Below are 22,155 nucleotides of genomic sequence, written 5' to 3' on the forward strand. Positions count from 1 at the left end.
ATAAGACTGTTAGATCTTTAACTCAAGTGCAAAGTTAATACCCCACCTACTGAATGGACTACAACTTCAATAAAGTTTAACTCAGTCTTCGGAACAAACAGAGTCTTTGGACAAGGCTGTTCTACTACCCTGGTAAAAGCAAATAATACTTAAACACTGGGAAAATCACTATTCAATCATTTTGTTCTCTGTCTTCTCAGCCTCTCTTATCTCTCTTTCTGCTTCTTCCTTCTCTAGTCGTTGCAAGGCTAACAAAGTAAACAAGCGGAGGGGAGTTGAACGAGTGCTGCCGGCAGACCAGGCCTGTTAGCTCTGATACTTTTCTCTAAGACAGCCGAAGGACAACTCAAACAAACAGCTCAGTTTATTGGCCAGCTCCACTCATCAGCACAAACACAGCATCTGTCTGCTACTCCCCACTCTGACACACATCAGCACTGGATCAATCCAAAGTAACTAACCGGCTATTGCCTTCTGTCTACTAAACACATCACTGCTGCTTTTGAGATGCACTTTTTGAGATGCGCTGCGTTTTCCCCACACCAGGGGATGCTGTTGAACATGCTCCAGGCATATTGAGCAATGATCCAAAGGAAATTATACAACTTGTGTCTGTGAATGTGAGTGTGTGAAAGGCAAAATAAGATAGTATGTTTGCCCTCTCAATCTTTCACAAGGAAATAGGCTCCAGAATATTTCCTTTGTCATTTATTAACTGAGACACTAAGCGCTGCTTAATGAAGCACTGTGTTTGTTAGTGTGTCTGTGCATGCAATTATGTGCGTGTATGCACACAAATGCATGTGTTTGCCAGTAAACCCCGGCAGTGTGCACACTTCATTAACTCGTGGCCAGAGTAGGTGTAAGTCAACCTAGCCACCGGCTCAGATGTCTGTTGGTATCCCATGACAACCATCTCTGGGCCAACACTGAGGCCGGTGGCGTCCTAAGGGGGAGGGATGGAGAGATGCTGAGAACAGCTGCAGCTGGAAGGAAGACATGCACCCAGGAGCCAAAGAGGAGGAATTTGCTACCTCTTCTCCCCTGCCTGAGAGAACTTTTTCTTTGGAAACTGGCTCACGCTGGGTTGACCACTGCAACCTCCTGGGGGGCCAGAATCTCCTGAGGATCCAGCCTGAACTCACTCCCAGGATAAAAGATAACAGAGCACTCACTGGGCTAGAAAATATTCCTGTGCAGTTAATTTAATTACAGCAAATCCTCAGTGATCTGTTTAAAAGCCTACCAAGTGTGACTAGACCTGGGTAAGATGTGAAAATCTATAACACTAGTTTGAGTTCTATATTATGAGTTTCAATACCAAAACTATACTATATTTATTACATTTTATATTAGAAGAATATTAATGATATGTAATTAGTAATATGCTATGTAACTCAGCATGTATGTATGCTGTTGCAAATATGTAGACTTGATTAGCTACGGCTTGTGTACCTGATAAACCAGCAGCTAACATTTATTTTCTTACTTTTTTGGCAGAACTGATCCTTTAAACTTGCAGCTGCATTGGACTCCATCAAAAATCCTACATTGCTAGTTTTATCCTGACAAGGAGAGCCATCATGTCTCTGCTGATCTGTGGTCATGTGATGATTATTTCACTGTGTACATCAGATCAGCCTACAGCAGTTTTACTGCAGACTGTCCATCAGCCTGCAGAATGTTGCCTAAGTATTGCAACAGGAATTGCATGAAGTGAGAGAAAAATTCCCAAGCTCTCTCCCAAACTCTGCACTTGTTTATGAGATTTCTCTTATCTGTCTTGGCAAGTTTTCTGTCAACAAAATCAAAAACAACTGCACATAGCAGATACGCACCTGTGATATTGACATACATAAAAACAGAGAGGCACATAAGCACAAGCACATATAGTCAATAAATGATATGGCTTACTTTGCACAAAAGGCTTAAAACACTGGGAGAAGCACCTGCTCTTCTTATCTGGTGATAATTAGATGGAGTAAGACACAGTTAAAGACAGCTGTGGATGAAGACGCACTAGAGTCCTAAGCAAATTAAAGCAACTTCAGTCCCTTTTACTGCAGTGAGTTAACTATGCATTAAGCCTGCACATGTCTCCCATTTAAATATGTCTTTCAATACGCCTGCTCTCTCACAAGTTTATTAAAAAGTGATTGCGTTGCAATTGACTCTCTTCATAGTGATAAGCAGCTTAGGACACAGACTTTTACAGCCAGTCAATCATGTGCTCCCCACTTTCCCCTCTGCACTGCGCATCTCTTCTTCTCCCTCTTTTTCTCTGCATGCTAGCACAGTGCAACCAGTGTAAAGGCTCATTACTACCCAACAGCTCAGGACTGCAATGTTAAAAATGAAACGCATTACTAAGTCAAGTAATACCAAATCAGCATTTGTCACACGGTAAATTAACTAGTGTGATATCAGACTTGAGGATAAAGGTGTGTTGCTTTAAAACGCACCACTCAAAATGCTGAAACTACTTAGATTAATTTATATTCGTAGACAAAGCCAAGTGCCTATATCTGTTTCTGTCTACATCACAGCTGATGAAGCTGAGTGGCTCCATAAATTCCTACTTTTGGAGTGGTGAGTGCTGCTGGAGCTGATAAGTGATGCAGGTGGTGGAGGGATGTGGACGGGGAACCACTCTGAGAATCCTGGGAAGACTAGTGTCCCAGTCTTTATCTGTGAAACCTGCAGTGTGCTGTCCATGTGTCTATGGCTGAGTGTCCCTGTCTGTGTGAATGTATGTGTGAGTCAGTGGGTGGACTGTATCCAAGCTTAAGGCTCTGTGGAGAAGAAGGGGCTGGGACTGGAGGGTTTGTGGATATGGAACAGCTTGGCCAGACCTATTCAGAGGGAGGAAGAAAATGCTTTAAGGCATAAAGTGTGCATAAAACTATAATTCTGTAGGCAAATTGCATTCTTTTTCTCCAAAGCTTTCTGTGAAAAATGGGAATCTTAAAGATCTGTCATCTTGCCAAAAATAGGGTATGTGAATATTTTCAAGAGCTGTGAGAGGGAAATTCTTAGAAGAAAACACAAGAATGCAGGTGACCAACTTTGAGGGGAAGTAAGAGAAATAACAACACAAGCTTTATTATAGTGTGGTTGTAGCAATATAAATGTTGCAGCTTTCCCATGGGAGAGAAGGAGAAAAAGTGAGCGCCTGCAAAGTTTAATAGTTTCACCACAGTGATGCCATATTGCACAGGCAGGCAGGGATCAGGGCACGGACATATGGAAGGAAGAGGAGTCCCTCAATGGGCACAGTGCGACTGATGAAATATTGCCTCCTTGCAACAGTTGTGAAGGAATTGCTATCTTAAACCTAAATTAACACTATATTAAATGACTCAACCCCTCTCTTGTGTAGCACAGCAGGGTAATTTAACAGTCTGTTAAACTAAAAATCTGTTTTAAGGGGATACAACAGGCAAGGTAGGGCACTGAGAGTGGTAATTATTATGGAGACATCTAATGTCACAATGTAAAAGCTGTTCTAATACTCCAGTGTTAACAATGGATCACATGACGTGTAGACACAGAGAACTATCACTTAGCTGAACATTTTAGTGTCTTTTAGCTCATTGTTTTGTTTTTACAGCCAACATCTCATCGCTGTCAACGCCTAGTTTCCAGATACGGCAAGGAGCAGTTTTCACTGGAGTAAAAAAAAGCTCAGATATGCCAACTGTAGCAGCTAAAGAGACAAACATTTCCCTTAGCAGCTGGCAGCTAAAAGGAGAGAAACTATTGGGCTTACATATGCCAAAGTGACCAGAAACATTACTGAATGAATGCTAATGTTTCTCTATATCTGTTGAATGATAATATTTCAGTATTATGCTTCAAACTTGTGCAGTCCCCCAGTCATTAAAAATTCAATTAATCCAGGTTTAAATTTGAGTTGTATGTGTTGGTAAACAGACAGATTGGCACAAATATTTAAACAGCTGGTGGTCAGAATTGTCTTGCAAATGAAAAGTAACAGATTTCATGTCTGCAATAGTCAGTGTGCCCATTAATATCAATGCGTCCAACTAAAGTCTGTCTACCTGCTCACTCATGCTATTATATATAAAGTCAAGGTCACAAGCACATTGTGACTGTGTATTATGAATATAGATCAGTGATATGTTAGTTGTGGAAAGTGATGAAAAAGGCCACTGTTACAGCTCCTTTAAGACAGCAGTCAAGGTGAATTTAAAATGCCCCACTGGCATGACCTCCCTGGCATGAAATGGACGCTTAACACTACATGGCTCATACTAAATATAGTAAAGTAGAGACTGGTCTATTCATGTGGACAGGCAACAAAGCAGTTCCTTCATGTGCTATTAGGTTAGTTATGCTAATTTCCTTAGGGTTATATTTACATGGGCTCTGTTCTCCTTGGGAGAGTCAGCTCTGCTTAGCCTTTGCTCTGTGGCAGAGGCAGGAACAGGTCTGAAATATGTATTTGTCACTAGTCTAAAAATAACCTCAGGAAAAAAGTGCACAAGACACAAAGGCTCCATGATTTGAGAGGAGGAAAAGACATTTTCAGGCATCTTACTATTTCAGCCTCAAGAGCTGGCCAGACCCTACTGGCCCAGAGTCCTCTGATTGGTTATTAATGACATCATCCCCAGGGCCAGCCTCCCTTCCCAGCCTGACGATGTCATCAGTGCTGAAGCATCTCAGTGATGTAATGCAGGGAGGGCCATGACAAGCACTCAAGAGGCACCCTTGCTTTCTTCCCCTGCCTTCTTCTCTTTTCCCCTCCGGTTTCGTTTTTCCCCATTCCTCTCTCCATCTCCATCTTTTCATTACGCCCTTTCCGCTCATCAGCTGTATCCAGATAAAAATCCCCTCCCACCTGTTTATTAGAACTCAAATACAGGGCGCAGAGATTCACAGTTAAGCCAAGAGCTATTAAGGGCTCTTAAATGGCTCCTAAAAAGACTAGAAGAAATGACAGAAGGAGAACATTTATGTTTCCTAATCCTGTCTGTGTCCTGCAGCTGTAATTAAAATACAGATCAGAGATCATGCCCGTTTTTTTCCCACAGGGTGTGTGAGAAAAGACATGAAAATCGAGGTGGGCATGACATCATTAAATTTTAGTTACAACTGCTCTGGATAAAGAGCACAACACTATTATTACATACAAACACAGAGGGTGATAGGATAACGTCCACCACAGATACAACCTCTAAGTCATCAAAAGTGGTGCGTAAGTATTCACGCAAATGTGTTGTCAAACATCTGTGTGTTATGTCAGTTTGTTCCCATTTGATTTATTCTGACCATTTCATCTTTTTTTGGCTAGGCCTTCACATCTGTTTTTTAATCACAGTTTTTGTGAGTCTGTGTGTGTGTGTACATACGTGTCCTGGGCAAACATCCAGAGCTCAAGCGGATTAGTGAAGGGACTCTACCCTGATCAAAGCAGCACAGAATCCAGCTTACTGGGACATACTGTGTAACACATAACCCCCTTGGAAATGATACTGTACATGCTGCAAACCACTAGACCACCAACTGCAATGCAGTTATAGACTCTTAAAAGGGAAATGTTCAGGATTTTTTCTTTGTATGTCTTTCTTTCATATTCGTCTAGACAATTTCTGGTGAGAGAAAAAAACTCCCTCTCGAAGCTGGAAATCAGAGAACAGACAATCAAACTAAGTGCTGTTATCAAGTGTGAAGTATGCAGCTGCTCCATAGAAACTGTACTGCTTAGTAGTCCAAAGAGAATGTATTGGTTGCGTTTTTTCCCTGGTGATATGGATACATTACATAAAAAATGAATCTCTGGATCTTCAAAGCATAACTCAATTATGTTCACATGCCAGTCAAAAAGAGAAATAATATGTGTAAGACACAATGAGCTCACAGAATGAACACAAGAATGTGGGTCTGTGGTACAGCAACCTTCATTTCGAGACTGTTGTCCTCAAAAAAACGACCCCATAGGTCATCTGTACAAGCGGCTTAAACAATCCATTGATACGTTTTCTTGTTAGGTGACCTCCTGTGGCCATAGTAATTCTGGTGGGTGTAAAAGAGTGGGTCAGGTGACAGGTCAGTATAATGAGCTACAAAGTCTGCATTAGGGTAAAGTTAGGGTGGATGAGTGGGTCAACAAAACACATGACTTTCCCATGGGATACTGCTGTTCATTTCCCATTTCAAACTGATAACTAACGTAGTTTCTTTTATCCATTTATCCATGACCATTCCACAACCTTAACCTCATGTTTATTATTGTAACCATGACAATCGAGATCCTCTGACCTTAACGAAGTACTCATGTTAACCCAAACCGCAGCTTAACAAGGTTCTCATTGTGCCTAGACCTAACCAAACTGTGAGGGTCCTTAACCAAATATCTATTATTGTTACCATGACAATGAAGGTCTGGTATGATGCCGCTGGTATCCTGGTTGTATCCAAGGATAGGGACAAGCGACCTATATGGTTGGAGAACTTGTTCCTTTCTGCTAGTATTTGTTTCTTAGTAAAATATGTTCAATGAATGATGGCATCACCTTGGTCTTAAAGTTGTCCTAATCAATATTTTATGTGAACAATGGATGGAGTGACTGAAAGGTACTGCCTGTTGTGACAAATCCACAAAGAATTATCACCCTACTATCCAATTTTCCCCTACTCTGTGGAAGATTTTATCCCCTTTCAGCTTGTTGTTTTGGTTTTATGGCCAGCACCTTTACTGTTTGGTTCAGTCTCACTGCTTGTCAACCCTGTTCATAAACCCACTGTCCACCACCTAGTGGACACCAAAACAGCTAAAAGAGAATGATTATTGGATTTACATTTGTAAGGTGGGAAGAAAATAGCACAATATGAATGCTAATGTTGCTCTGTGTCTTCTGGGCTTGTAAAACAACTGTTAAATTGCTAAAACATTCACCATATCAACTTTGTAAGTAATCTCAATGTTGTGTTTACAGCTTGTTGTGCTGCCCTCAAGTGGCTAAAGGTTTAATTAAATTTTGATGGGCAATTTGGCACAACTTTTGACTTAATCCATACAAGACAAGAGCAATTTAAAAATAATACATAGACTGTGGATGAAAACCGACCTTAGTTACAATCCTGTTCTTCAGTGTTGCACGTAAATTCTTACTACACATCTGCAGAGAAACAAAGCCTCTTCTTTCACAATTATTGGTCGACCCTAATTGGGGCCCGCTGATACCAAGTAAGACATGCATTATGGATGCACTCCCAGTAAATTCAGATTGAGATAGTGACTGTAATTAAGTCATTCTCCAGCTCCACAGAGAGTCCTCCATCAAACTGTCTGAGCTTGACTGAGAGACCAAATGGGATGTGTCTGAGTCTAATAATAAAAGGCCTCCTCAACCATGGCTGGGAGCTGTCATACTAAGTCGATACTGAGCAGAATTTGGCAAAATTAACAGGAAGCTTTAACCAAGTCTAATATGAATTGATATTTCAAGATGTGAACAAGGCATGCATGGCACAGTCCTCCCTTTGAAAGGCTTGTTGCATGAGTAGGAGCCCACTGGTTAGACATACAACGTGCCACATTTCAACACAGCTGCACGTGCACACATATGCAAATAGTTTGATACAGTACCCCATTCCTTTCCCTTGGCTTCATTATGTACGTAGTGAGATGGTTATTTTGCAATGCCTCTGTGGCTGACCACTGTCATCCACCACCTAATGGCTTTAGCATGTGCCTAGCAGCCCATTGGCTCCAGCGGTCTCAGATCTTGGAGAGCTGAAATGAAGCGGGGCATTGTTGTGCTACTGCCGGGGAGGATATACACTCTTATGAAAGGAAAACCTGACGGGAAGGAAACTTCGAAACAAAGTGCTAAGAAAAGGTGATAAAGGGCACAAGGGACGGAACTATGTGTGTTGGTATTTGGGTGAATGTGTGTGTTAAGGGCTGTTTCCCCTCTTCCTGCCATTATAAAAACTAATGGAAATTTTCAGAACTCGGAATCTTCTTGGGAGGGATCTTGGGGAAATGGAAAATCCAAGCAAACCAATTATGAGCCATAGTTTTCCCCTATTTTATGGGGAATGTAATGATAGGCTGGTAAACCATATGACTGCTCCATAATATAGATATTATCTGTAAAGATAAGCTTTAAAATATAGAGTTTCTCATCAAGTCTTGTGAAGGAGCTTTTAAGCTAAAAACTGAAAAGAGAACCCTGTTACCACTGGACAAGCTAAAATGGAAAATACCTAAGACATATTAAGATTAAGATTTTTTTTTTGCCATAAAGACTATTTTACTATTTTCACACTGGAGACATATTTAGCTTTTATTAACACTGGCAATGCCACAGAAACTCATTCAGGATACTGAGGTGGAGCAAAAAAGTAAAAGCCTTACTCCAGCATTGAAAATTTCAGGTTTTACAAGATGGCTTTCATTACTCTGATGGGAGCATTGGCTAGAGTAGCTCACTGGAACAGGAGAGTAGTCTGGGCCAAAAGATCTAGAGGTAAGAAGGCTTAAAAAAATATTCTCCTGTTGCTAGATAGATAATTCCATGTATTAGACAAACAGAGAGTTTGGATTCATGAGTTCACAAAACCATGCCTGTCTATACCAAATTGTATGATAATCCATCCAACCGTTTTCTCAAAATTTCATTCCAAACACACAAATGTCAACCTGCTGGTGCCTTTGCAGAAAACGTCAGGGGATCACCAAAGTCGGGATACATCCTTTGGGCACCATGGAAATCTGTACCAAATTTCAAACTCTCAAGGTATGACTAGAAACTAAATATTTCAACTTCTCAGTGTCATGTAAGACATGACCTAAAATCTGGATTCATCTTCTGGACAACAAGACTGTCCAGACAAAATTTCATGGCAATCCATTAAAGAAGTTGTTGAGATATTTCAGTCTCAGCCAAAGTGGCAGACCAATTTAATGACAGACTTAAAATTTCTTAGAAACTACTATTCCAGACACAAAACTGTCACCAAATCCTGAGTCACATGTGGCAAAATCTGTCCTCAACTGCAATATGGATTTGAAGTTAAGACGTGTCACAGTTGTATAATCCTACTACTACTTAAATAAAGTCCTCAGAGTATACAGGCTTGATTCAGCGACTTCCACCTATCCATACACGGTGCAAATATAACAACTCTGTTTCTCTGTGTATCTGTTATTACATTTAGCCTGAAATGGTTTTATTTGATACTCATTAAACTGCTCTGCAAGGCCTTTTTCCAGTGTTTACATGGTCCCATCTATTTATCAGTCAGAGCAGGAAGGAGTTCTCCAAACAGACTATGTAGAGATAGAAGACAGGTTTCCTCAAAACTTCCAACCCCAGAGCTCAGGTAGCTGCTTTTCCTAGAATAGCCCGGCTTAACAAAAACATCCTGTGTGTCACAGGATTTGTGGAATATTTTCAGAAATGGGAGTTGTGTCTAAATGAGAGTGAACTGAGTTTGTCAGGCAGAGGGGGACTTATGAAATCATGCCACGATAATGAGTCATTAGCAAGCGGTCAGTTTGGTCGATGGAAAACATAAGAAAGCCAACATCTGAAGAAAAAGGGCAGGACACAGCAGGTTGTTAAATAGGGCTCAGGACAGAAGTCTCATCCATATTTATTGGGATTAGGCAGCTTTAATACTCAAATTCAGACTTTTCTTAATTAACAGCGTTTTATGGGGACAGAAAACCTCGAGTGCTTTATACGCTTTCAAAGACTGAGAATTACGTAAGCAATTACAGTTTTACAGGCTTGACACATAAGGGCATTTGTAGGTTACTAATTAGAGGCCAAATTATAATTATCAGTGCATTTTTTTGCATTTCATCTTCCCTGTGACATCAGTCTTGCCTAATTTTTCCTCCCGATTAATTGGCTTGGAGGGCATGAGATTGTTACAGACTGATAAAGCAGTCAAAAACACACTGTTTCCTGTTTATGTGTACACAAAGCATGTCTGTCACTGGACAAAAACAGCCCTGGTATATTCTTGTCTGTTATAGGCACCACATCAAACCAAATGCCCTAAAGGAGTGAATGGGTGGGAGAGGCAGAGGGATGTTTACATTAGAGGGAAAAAAAGAGCTCGGGGGTTAATAGTGACTCAAGAGCATCAGTGGCAGTGTCTGCTTGAGCCTCTCCCGCCTCCGCCTGAGCCTGTGGGTGGAGGACATTAGTCTTAACCCCCCTTCTCATCATTTCCAAGGAAAGAGGAGATGGTCAAACAAATGACTTCACTGAAAAGGTGGAGCCACTCAAGTATGTGGAGCCTACAAACATCAAGAGAGAGTAAAGAGTAGAGAGGATGACATAGTGTTTTTTAAACTTTAACGTCATCTAAATAGGGATATTTTACAAGAATGGGAACACTTATATCGTGAATTTAAAAAACTGTATACTTATGCTCAGTTAACAGATGTTTCACTAACTTTACTCTTCATCTGGCTATTTCTTGGTTAACCTACAGTGACTTTTTCCAACATGCTCTCTGCAGTGGGACCTACATAAAAATCTAATTTTATCTCTTGGCAAATTTTGCATTAGCTCCACCAGCATCCGACATCATGACAGGAAGCATGATTTTCCTCTGTGGATAATCCTTGTTGCAGCAAAGCCTACAGCAACAACTGCAGCAACGACTGCAGCAAAACATAAGCCTCTTCCATCACCCAGCAGCACAACAATAAAGGACAACAACATCAGGGAAACATATCTACAATGTCACTTTTTGTAGAACTCTGCAGGACAAACAGATATTTTTTGCATCTCATGGTTTTTATTTGTGGCTAAACTTCTTTTCTGCTTTAGATTTCTTTCAGTGGTTAAAAATTGATTTCCTTTCAGACCAATTATGAATATCAAATAAAGAGGGCATGGGAAAAAAGGGAAAAAAACTGAGAAGACTGACACTAATGAATCATTATTAGCTGAACTGCAAATCACTGCCTTATTAAATCATTTTCTGCTGGTCTGTCACATTTGTCCGTACAAGTCATTAAAATGTTGCCATTAGCTGCTGATAGAAAATCATTTCACATGCATCCAAAAGGAACACAAAAAGTCTGTGTCTGTAATAGAAATGGCTTATCTTCTGCTCCTTTAAAACTGTGGCAAGATAAGATGTTATATACAGTACTTTCTTACCTCCATTACAGAAATAAAAGGTTTTCAAAGAGCGCCTTCATCTGTTCCTCAGAAAATTATTTGGCTCAAAATGAGGTCAATTTACAACGGGTAGAAGTCAATTAATGTGGTAGAGATTTTGTCTGATTATACCTTGCTATCATTCCCACCTCTATTAGACTCAAGTTGTTTTGGCCATAAGGACAGTTTCTGGACTAAGCTGCTGAAATGATAGAAAATCCTCCTGGAGGACGAGATCAGCTATTTGCAGCTAATTAAGAATATAATTTGCCTCAGGCAAAATCTTAAAGTTTATTGAACAAAAATGTTAAAATGATACCAGTGGTGGGCACTTTACTGTCCCTGACCCTGTGAGGGAGGCCAGGATTTATGTAAACCTTAAAACCAAGACGTAGCTGGGGGTGAACTTGGTTGGAATCATTAAAATGAGTAATAGTTTCATTCTAATGGATCAGTTCACCCAAATTGAGGGAAAAAAATCTCTGAGCTTGAAAGTTCATTACTGGCTTTGGAAATAGTTTTTAAAAAATCTTAGCACAAGGTCCACTTGCTGGAAATTCTCAAGAGCTTTCAATCACATCTCATGGCCTTTACAACCGTCAACATCTTTCCTGACACAGTGTTGCTGTTGCTCTGGATAATTCACACACACGAGCGCATAACAGTTTATATTGGAACCATTTTGTTCTGAAAAATAGCAGCCATGACACATATTGACAATGAGGTTTTTTCAGGGTAGTTTGGGTGAACGGAGTCTTCAGCATTGTTTCAAGTCAAAAGCAAAACATATATTAGCAACATTGTATCTCTCTCTCAGTCTATCTGTCTCTTTATCTCTTTCTGTTCTCTTTCTATTTTTTTAGCTTACGTTGAGGAGTTTCATGGCGTGGGAATGTTTTATAATTGCCATAACTCAACCACCAACAGGAGCTGAAATGAAAGCTCTGTAATGAGGTTTGATCAAACCTTGAAGCTCAATGAGACGTGGCGCGAGTTGGCTCGGCGCCCAATGAGGGATGACAGTGCAGACAGCTCGCTGGAGGAACACCTGGTCAGGCCTTCTCCCCCTGCCCCCCTCGCCTTTGGCCTCAGAGCTGCTTGGCCACATGCCACTGGCCCAGGTGTGTTTCCACCGAGCTCAATGTTCCGTGGCAGCCATCAAACTCCACAGCCTCAGATTTTCATCAGCTAATACACATGGCCCAGGTTAGAGCTTGATCTCCTGCACAGATCCAGATATGATCTGTTATGTCTGGATACTGATGCAACAGAGTATTCCAGCCAGGTAATCAAATGGTCAAGACGTAACTTTAGCGTCTCCTAATGATATCAGACAAATGGAGGCATATGGTCAGGAGCTACTGTGTGCCTTTGCTTGTAAAAACACTGCCAAAATCACTGAGCCTCATATGCTAGCACTTAGACAAATAGCTTGGCTGAATTAAACTGGCAGTCAAAGCACTGCTTTACAGTTAATAACTGTTTCCTCTGGTCTTGTGAGAAACTGACAACTTGCTACATCAGCAGAGCACGGAGAAAACCTGTGAGAGACAGTCTGTCAAGAGGCTGGAACGAGCGATGAAGGATAAGGTTCGGGGGCTACAAAAGGGGTGCAAGGTTGCAAGCTCATTTGTCTTTCTGGTGAGACACTCCTTTCTAACCAGTTTACCTTCCCACCCAGTGGGGGGAACTGAAGTTGATATACTCCATGCCATCACTGAACACCTGAATGGTAAAAAAAAATTTGGTTTTGGAAACTTTCAGGATCAGTATTAGTCCAGACTTAAACGCAAAACAAAAAATAGCTACTGGTGTACTGCCTAAGGATGATACTTATTTTGTATCAGGTAAAAAAAAAAAAAAGAAGCTAATTTAACACACAAATTTCTTTTTTAACAAGTTGTTCTGAGGGTGTTGCGTTCATTGATTATGTTTGTATTTCAACCAAGTTTGACATTAAGTGAGATTCATATTACTTATATATTCACTTACAAGTGAATAGCTGTGAAATTAACTTAATTTTTTCCGTTTGCCTGGGCTTGGAGAGAACAGCTTTCTCCAGATGCAAATCTACTCAACAGTGGAAAAAGTTAAAGCAATTCCAGCAGAACTGGAGATCTCCAGACAGGAAAATATACTTGTTAAGGCTGTATAATACTTAGTAAGGCTATTTTATTTGCAGTGTTGTGACAAACTAGTGAAATAATAGGCACTAAGAGGCATAGTGCTCAGATGAAAAGAGATCAGCTTTTACTACAGTTTACTGCTCAGCCTAGTTAAAGGATCTATGTGATATGTGAGTCTTTGAAGTAGCACAGTGACACTGAGTGCAGCATCTCTCCAGTGGGAAAATTCAGCAATCCATTTGATCCAGAGAGCAAACAGCACCATACATGGCCAAATCTAGGTAGATCTGATCCAAGACCAGCTGCTTTCATCTTCAGATGTCATTCCTGTGTGATCTAGGAAGACAAACTCAGAAGCAACAAAAGAGCTGGAAAAGTTCTGTTTAGGGAGTGAATCTGAGATAATTAATGTAATGTAAGTTTGTCTGAGAACTGTGTTCTGTGAAAGTGACTGTGCTCCTTTCAAGTTCAACCTCTCATGGTCTGACCCCTCACCACTCTTCTCCCTCACCATCAGCTTAATTAGACACAGCCACACACACATTAGATGGTCCCCTTTTTTTTGCTTCACGCGCTGAATGGCTGGCCGCAGTTCAAGGCACCACAAAAACAGCTATGCAAAACAAGCAGCTTTCAGAGCCAGGGGGAAACCATCAGCAAACAGCACACACATTAAGAACACTACAGTGAATGCCATTCAAAAACCCTCTGGAATTTAAAAATGATATTGCGTGCAGTAATAAGAACAAGCCCGCTTCTCAAGTCATGCAAGGATATTTGCCCTAGAATACATCAATCTGACTCTACAGAGGGAAGAGACAGTGAAGAAAATGGGTGTTGTTTGTACTCACATGAATGTGACTGAGCATCTGCGCATTTTTAACACACATCTGAGTGAGAGAGTGTGTGTGTCCTTGTATGAGAGGTAGCTACTCACCTTTCTTTTCTGGCTCTTTGCGATACAGTATATATCCTGGTAGAAAAAAAAAACAGCCAAAGTCTTGAACGCAATCAGAGTGACACAAACTAACTAACACACCGTCGCAGTCCCAAAACTTTTTGCTCTCTCCCGGCAGATCTGCACACTTCCCCTGCTCCCCCTCCCTCTCCCTCCCTCTCTCTCTCTCTCTCTTACTTCAGCACTTCCTGGGCTGCTGTTTATGCTCCAATCAGGCCATCCAAGAAACTACCGCTGCCCCTCCGCCCCCACCTCTCTCTCAGCCAAGAGCCATTGTTTGGCCACAGCATGTCACATGTAGACGTCTGTGTGTGTGTGTTCCCTCTTGACTAAGGTTTTTTAACCTATTGCCACCACCCGGGATTCTGGCTCTTCTCAATCAGAATCAGGGAGTAGCAAATTACGAGCTGAAGGAGCCACTGTGGGAGGAGGATGGGAGCGAGGCTGGTAGGGTGAAGAAAAACACACAGAAGGGGCTTCCTGCTTGAACGTCTCTCTGAGACAGATACACTTTTTTCAGGCATGAGGGAAAAGGGGGGTAGCAGCGTTGAGTAAGGGTTGGGGGTGTGTCTGGAACTTTCTCTCCAGATCCAACAGCTTGTTGTTACAAACCGCAATGAGGCTCAGCCCATCGTAGCCCCCAGAGAGCCCCAGAGCTCTCTCTCCCAAAACGAGCTGCCTTTCCCATAGTCTGCCAAAACTTTTCGCCATGATACCTCAACCCCTTCTCCCAAAGCCCCAACCTCTAATTCAGTGTTTCACTAAGCCAGCCAAACGCAGCCGGGCCAGCTCTTTCCAGGCTTTTGGGTGAAATAAAAAAAGGGTGGAGGTGTGATGAGGAGGGGGAGGGTGCAGGATAGTGCGAGGTGAAAGGTGACGGGTGGGAGGAGACAGGTTTGACAGGAGCACACTGAGGCTTTTGTTGGTGTTGTTAACAGTTCCATCATCGCATGATGGTAACACCTTGTGGGCTGTGGAAGACTTTAGCCCGACTTGAAGACACTGGTAAAACTTAAAACATGTGCCATGCTGTCAACATAAAGCTTTTCGAGGCAAAAAAATATTTTGAGAATTGAGGTGAACTGGCCTCAAAATGTGGGAAATAATCCTTGAATGCACAAGAAAACATCACATGCAAGTATTGGTTGTTCAAAGTTGAGCCAATGAATGTTTACAATGGATGGTCTGGGTAATAATTTCACTGTTCACCTTTGTTCTCTCTTCCAGATAGGTTTGGCTAATCCAGAACTTTGTGGGCACTCCAGAGACTCCTGACTTTAGAGCCCTCTCCTCCACAGCCACAGAGGATAGTACAACTGTTTTCACAGGCTGAGTAGTACTCCTTGTGATGAGTAAACTGAAGGTTATGTGTAAAATCCTGTAACAGTCTGACTGCTTATATTTCTTACCCCCATCTGACTTAGCAACAGTCCTGCATTCCAAGAGCTCAAATACTGACTTAGTGATTACATGGCTTTTATTACAGATCAAAAATGATAGTTCAAACCGTGAAAATAAGACCTAATTTGTAATAAACTGGAATTATCCTTTGCTATTGCTGCTACTGTGGTGGAGTCCAAACTTGAAATGAACAAACTAAACCTCTCTCGTCTTTCCTTCCATCCACTGTACTCAGCTCCTCTCCTCTCCTCTAACCTCTCCTTTCTTCTACTGCTGAATGCGAGTCTTTCAGTCAGTCAGCCGAGCCACACGGGCAGACTGGGGTGCCTCCGTGCCAGGTTGAATTCAGGAAACATTCATCTTGTTGTTTAGTCTGGGCACCATGTGTTGGAGCGGGGAGGCGCCCCCCCTTCTTTTTGTGCACACAAGCTTCAGAAAACCCCACACTGACAGACATGATCTGGACATTCACAACTGCGGTTCATTGTTTAGGGGCTCAGATGCACAAAACAGTGTAACTTCAAAGCAGCAGATAGGACAAAAAAGCATCCACATGAAAAGAGAAAAAGTGCTCTGTCACTCCCTCTGCGGCTCAGGTGTGCCAGCATGAAGGCTTTGTGCATCAGCATCTATTTCTTATGCTGCTTTAATCACACAATAAAAAATAAGAAAGACATGTTGGCCCAGGATAAAGAGTCATTTATGGAGTTGATAACAGGAAGCAGGTGCAATGAAGTGTATACAGTGCAATATTGTATGGGTGTGTATAAATGTAACTGTATGTGCGTGTGCACACAAATGTGTTTTGGACCTATGTTGCCATGTGACAGAAGAAATGCCTTGACATCACTTTCTTCCTGCATCAACACTATAAACAGGGCCCACTTTGTCTAATCCCTTAGTGCTAAATCCTTTCATTGCTGAAAAGAGACCCAAACAAATGAAGAGGGGAGACAAAATAAATCAAAACATTTGGGATTTAACAGTGACAGAGCAGGTGAGGATTACACCTGAAGCTATTCAGTTTGGTGCCTCAGCCTGTGCCAGTCTGCTATTGAGGAACCAACCCTGCAGTCACCCAGTGAATGAGCCACCTGTGTGTCTTGGAAGAGACTGAACTCGACAGAGCTCGTACAATATGACTTGAGTACAGAGAGGGAAATGACAGGCAGTTTTCTTTCAGTAACACAAATGCAAGCAGATTCAGTGAAAGAGACTCAGTAGCTTCATGATCTCAAAGACAGCTTAAACAAAAAAAAAAAAAGAAAAAGAAAAAACTCTTAACATTTTAAAAGACCAGAGGAAAAATTGTGCCAGGCACAACGGTGAAATTTTGGTTGTGACAGCCTGTGATCCAACATGACAGCTTGTGATGTGACCTCTGCCACGTTAATCCCACTGTTGTATTGTTGCTGGATATGCTGAACAAGGTGGAGATGTTCAAACGTCCATTGGGAAATGCTTCTGAACTATGCAGGTATGCAATCTCCTAAATATCATATAAATATTTCATATCATATGACAATTTATTTTATGTTACTACACCTGTCTTCACACCAGTTACATTGTCATTGTTATACATAAATAAAGTCTTAAAAATGTCCTATATCTGCTTACAATTACAGTGTGTTGTAGTGTATTATATAAATTAAAAATTCTTTAAGCACCACTTATAGGGGTTAAAATAAAGTGTTACCAACATTGAGAGTTGCAGACATCTTCTGAGTTGGTATGTGTGTTTCACTTCAATGCCCAGATCCCCAGAGTCAGAGTCTTGCTAGTTCACATCAGGTTTTGGTTTGCAGGGCATCCTTCTACCAAACTGATTTTGAGTGCAAAAATAAATAAATAAATAAATAAATAAAGAGGCACCAAAGGCCTTGGCTGCCATCCACCCAGATCCCACTCTAGCCCATGGACCAAGCTGCCTTTTACATATATTTAGCCTCAAATCATCCAAAGCCCTGGTGAGCTGCTGCTCTCTATTTTAAAGCCAGTTTCATAATCTTTCACAGGGAGGCTGGAGAGTTTCGCTGATGGCAACAATGGAGCCACTGGACTAGTATGAGGTCTGAGTCAGCGTCAAACACTCCAAAAGTGCATAAAGAGAAATCTTACTTAAGTCCTGAGTTAATGACTTTACTGGTTTGAGAACTGTCTGAAGATGATGACTGTGCTTACACTATGCTAATAATGCACAGCTTTGTACATTACAACCTGGATTTAACCCATCAAGAGCTCATCTGAGCTGGCAGAGACACCACAACTCATGCTGTTCATAACTTGATATAGCAGCTTGGTGAATCTGCCTGCCATTATGGATTTCTGGGGAGTAGAAGTTAAACAGCTATTGATTAAATAAATTAATAACAGCCTCAAGTAATGAGAATGTGAACTGAGAGGTGTGAGATCAGACCCCGGTTGGAGAAGTGAATGTGGCACTATGAGGCCAGTCTGATTGTCCTGTGGCCCACTGCAAGAGTGACAGAAAGGAACAATGAGACATAACTCACCCAGAGAACACAGTACAGAGGGTCAGAGGGGTCACATGACTGCGTTTCTTTCTATCTGTTGGTCTTTCTGTCTTTGAGTCATTCATACATGCATGAATAAATGTGGCAGCATCCGTGAAGATTGGCTTAGACAGATTATGTCCCAGTGAAAATGTGAGTGTATTATTCTGTGGTGAGGAGTGGTCAGTGTTCATCAGTCTCCCAGTAAGATGGGGTTAGAAACAAAAAGAAAACAACATGACGACTGGGTCGACAAAGGCATCACAGTTTAGCAAAGCAGAATCCAGAGTGCCAGGCAGAGACAGTGCTTCAGACCCAGCCAGGCTGCAGGCGCCTAAAGGTTTGAAAAGTGAAGATTGTAGGTCTGAATCTTAGACTGAGGAAAAATATCTTATCTAGAAAAGGAATTTACAAAGGTAAAAAAAAGAAAATAGAAAAGTGCTTCTCTCACTCAACAGCTTCTGTTAGGATGCCCTTGAGAAAAGCTATAATTGCAACAAGTGTTAAATTACAGGGGGGAACAAAAGGAAACACAATGCAAAAGAGATGTCTTTACATTGCACTACATTGCAAAATCTTTTTTGTGGAGTTTTGTGCAAAAAATATCACATTGGGTTGAATTTCATGGTGGGATTTTCTTTTTTTCTGGCTGATAGCCCCTGTTTATATCTACTGTTTATTCAATCATATGTTGTGGATGTGTGTAATGTTGTGGAAATCTTTTCAACGATTTTACCCTCTCAAATGGACAATGGGTTATATATATATATCTGTGCAGCACAGTTTTATGTGCGTTTCTTATTTTGCCAATGGCACTAACAAAATTCTAAATATAAGCTGTATCAAATGCTTCCTCGTGATGTGAATAAAGGGATAGTACTGCCAATCCCACTGTGATTCAACACACAAACTTAAAACCATGGACACTGGAAGCTCACAAAAGCCAACTATAGGTTACTCAGCCACAGAAAATGGTGGAGAGGTAAGGGGTGACTGGTGAAGAAAGTCTGTCCCAAGATCAAGATACTGTTCCTGTTACTGCATGATATTACTTGTCCCTCACTTTATATCACATATATCTGTGACTGTAGTGTTTGAACTGCTCTGACAGTGCGTCATTTTTGGATAATTGTGATAACTAAATCTAAAATAATACTAGACTAGTTAGGTCAAAGTATTGATAGGCAGTGTAGACATTGTTTTTTTAGGCAATTCACCTTTGTTATGTGAACACTGAAGTCTAAAATCCACACAAATCTTACCTCTAACAGCTGGGTCCTGATTTTCTTATGAACACAGACATGTCCTCTATGAACTCTGGCAATCAAGCTTTGTATGCTTCTGATAACAGCAAACTGTCAGCACCCCCTAACAAGCAAAAAAATAGTTCTGGTTTATTTTCAGTGGGCTAATGCTAAACAGTGGGATGTTTCTGTAACTGCCATATTGTTATCAGACGCCAGGCGGTGCATGACCTCGCGTGCAGCTCTGAGTTTCAGCCAGTTGTTTTGGCTGCAGCTGTGACATTTGACTGTGTGTACTACTTCTCTGTTTCTATGTGAAGCATGAAGCAACTTGATACGATGCAGGGCGTTGCACTCTCAGTCAAGTCTTCTCAGATAAATAAGACTTTAATAAACAAAAGGGGAGAGTCATTGCCCCCTTGTCCAGGCCTGACATCTGTTACTGATTAAATAAGCTTAAAATTAAGAGATAGAAATAAGTAAACAAGGAAAGAGCAGACAGTGAGAGTGTGTGAAATGGTTGACAATAAATGCCAGGCCTCCCCCAACTGGTCCTACATCTGTCCATCACTCTATCACTATCTGTGCCTTTCTGTCTATTATGTAACACTTTCAAATTATTGCAAGTGCAGCCAAGCAAACAATAACTGTAAATACATGTTTTTGTTGTCATAGAAATGATTCCTAATCAGGTTTATAGAGTAATAAAAAGCATTTAGCTTGATTGTGTTTGGCCCATAAGTGCACTTCAGTGGCTTCTGGTGGAGCACAAGAATTATTGGTCTAAATAAAATGCATTTACAATAGCCAAGAATAATGAGACTAAAATATTTATGCAATGTTTTATGTAATGTCAAAAGAAAAATGAACAATTATGCATTCACATAAGCAAGGGCTTTACAGCTAGCTGCATCTGCTTTCCAAAATATTTATTATGTAAAACATGTCTACAAAGAATTTGAGGATTAAGTGGCCCTAAAGATATAAGTCATTTGCCTATCGATAAAAGCACTTTTTACTGCTACTCTGGAAAATGTTTCAACAATGAATAATTGATGATTACTGGTTGCACATCACATTAACTGCCAGCTGTCGCGTTGTGAACTGTGGGCCTCAATCAGCAACTTCGCATACCCTTCTTGACTTCCCATTGATATGAGAGTCGCTCCCAGGCTGCCTGTCAAAGGATTTCAGGGGATCACACAACAACAAACAAATGTGTTATGAAATATGCAGCTCTGAGAAACATTTGGTCCCGATCACAATTAATATTCTGTCTCTGAGAGCATAAAGAGAGCAAGAGAGGAGGGAGTAAAAAGAAAAATGAGTTTTGACTGCTTTCTTATTACATCTACAGCATTTCTGTGGCTCCATATGGTCGCAGTGTGGAGCCATCTATACATCTACAATAAATCTGTGAATTTACATAACTTCACAAAATAGGATTCATACTGCTTTTATGATGTGATAATACCACTCCATGATTTCACTTCCATCCTTGTAATTTAATTATTAGAATGTTTCAGGACCAGATTACAGTTTTTCATCAGTTGCCATTATTATTTCTGGGCAACATTTAATTAAATGAACTTAATTGATTTTGAAGTGCATTTACAAATAAGCAGGGAAGTGTCAATTAAGGTGAAGAGCACTTAATGCTGCAATCACAGCAAGGAAGAATGTTGTCACACAAGTACAACTGTGAATCTCTTATTTGTCAAGTGTTGCTGGCAAATACAGAATCCATCACCTTCTAGTTTCTCATAATGAGATGTTTTCCAAAGCATGGGGTGTTTTCTGAGTCAGCCTTATAAGTTAGAGACAGATTATGAGGTCAGAGATAGAAAGAGCTGTAGATAGGAGGATACTGTTTGGACAGCAGGGTGCAGAAAGTTTCAGGAGATGCCACAGGTCAGTGCCATCACCAAAGCCCAGAAGCACAGCATCTGTTCTGTGAGAACAACAAGCTTGCAGGGACAGACGCACATCCACACAGTGTAACCATCACCACCCAGGAGACGTCCTGATACTAGACACCTGTGCATGTGTTGATATATTTTGTGAACCTGTGATGCTGCCAAGATGTGACATAGTCGAAACATCACAATGGAGTACTACAAGGCTTTCCTTCCATGCAAAAAATAGATGCTATCCTACTTCCAAAATGATCATATGTGATTCCTATCCTTGTTTCACTGCCTGTTGTATAACACCAGAAATGTTCCTGTCTGTTCTGCCTTACATTGTCTTTTTCTCCAGTCTCTCTGGTCATAAGAAATCAAATATTATATAACAAGAGATGTTAGATAAGAGTTTCTGATGCCTGTCACTACCCATCTACATTCTTTTACTGGGCGTCTTGCAAAACTATTGGCTGGGAAGGATCATGACAAATAGTTATTTGGCTGAGTATAATTCAAGAAGACAATAGCAGCTGAAAAAAGCTTCTACAAATAACGGATGCAAACAATTGACTTTTGCACAGAAAAAATAATCAGATTTAAAATGTATTTCCACTGTTGCTGTCAGAGCAGTATCAAAAGTATAGTAATAAAGGGATTAAATCTTTTTATCCTGTCACTCGGTTGAATGGTCTATTAAATTTGCTCCTATCCAGCTTCCACGGCTCCAAAACTGATAACATATTCACCCTGTTTGATTTAATTCTCGAGATGAATTGGAATAAGTGCGGGAGGATTGGAGATATAAAAATGAAACAGAAAAATCTGGAGAATTTGTCTGTCACAAAATTCT

The 22,155-nt window shown here is 40.9% G+C and overlaps 2 protein-coding genes across 13 annotated transcripts in view; one reads left to right on the plus strand and one right to left on the minus strand.

Moving 5' to 3' along the window:
* Nucleotides 1–22,155, minus strand: part of si:ch211-285f17.1 (sickle tail protein homolog) — an 84,561-nt gene that overhangs the window by 50,634 nt on the left and 11,772 nt on the right. Inside the window, exon 1 of one of the 11 annotated variants that reach the window (XM_018695325.2) lies at nt 14,223–14,689. The exons of the other annotated variants lie outside the window; for them this stretch is intronic. The gene's annotated coding sequence lies outside the window, so the exon portion shown is untranslated. Of the gene's footprint in view, nt 1–14,222; nt 14,690–22,155 lie in introns of those variants that run through there. 11 annotated transcript variants of the gene reach the window in all.
* The window catches only part of insig1 (insulin induced gene 1), a 255,924-nt gene that overhangs the window by 29,256 nt on the left and 204,513 nt on the right, over nt 1–22,155 (plus strand). The window contains exon 1 of one of the 2 annotated variants that reach the window (XM_051066889.1): nt 5,652–5,655. The exons of the other annotated variant lie outside the window; for it this stretch is intronic. The gene's annotated coding sequence lies outside the window, so the exon portion shown is untranslated. Of the gene's footprint in view, nt 1–5,651; nt 5,656–22,155 lie in introns of those variants that run through there. 2 annotated transcript variants of the gene reach the window in all.

This window comes from Lates calcarifer, linkage group LG24 (assembly GCF_001640805.2).
Source record: "Lates calcarifer isolate ASB-BC8 linkage group LG24, TLL_Latcal_v3, whole genome shotgun sequence".
In the NCBI taxonomy this organism is placed as follows: Eukaryota; Metazoa; Chordata; class Actinopteri; family Centropomidae; genus Lates; species Lates calcarifer.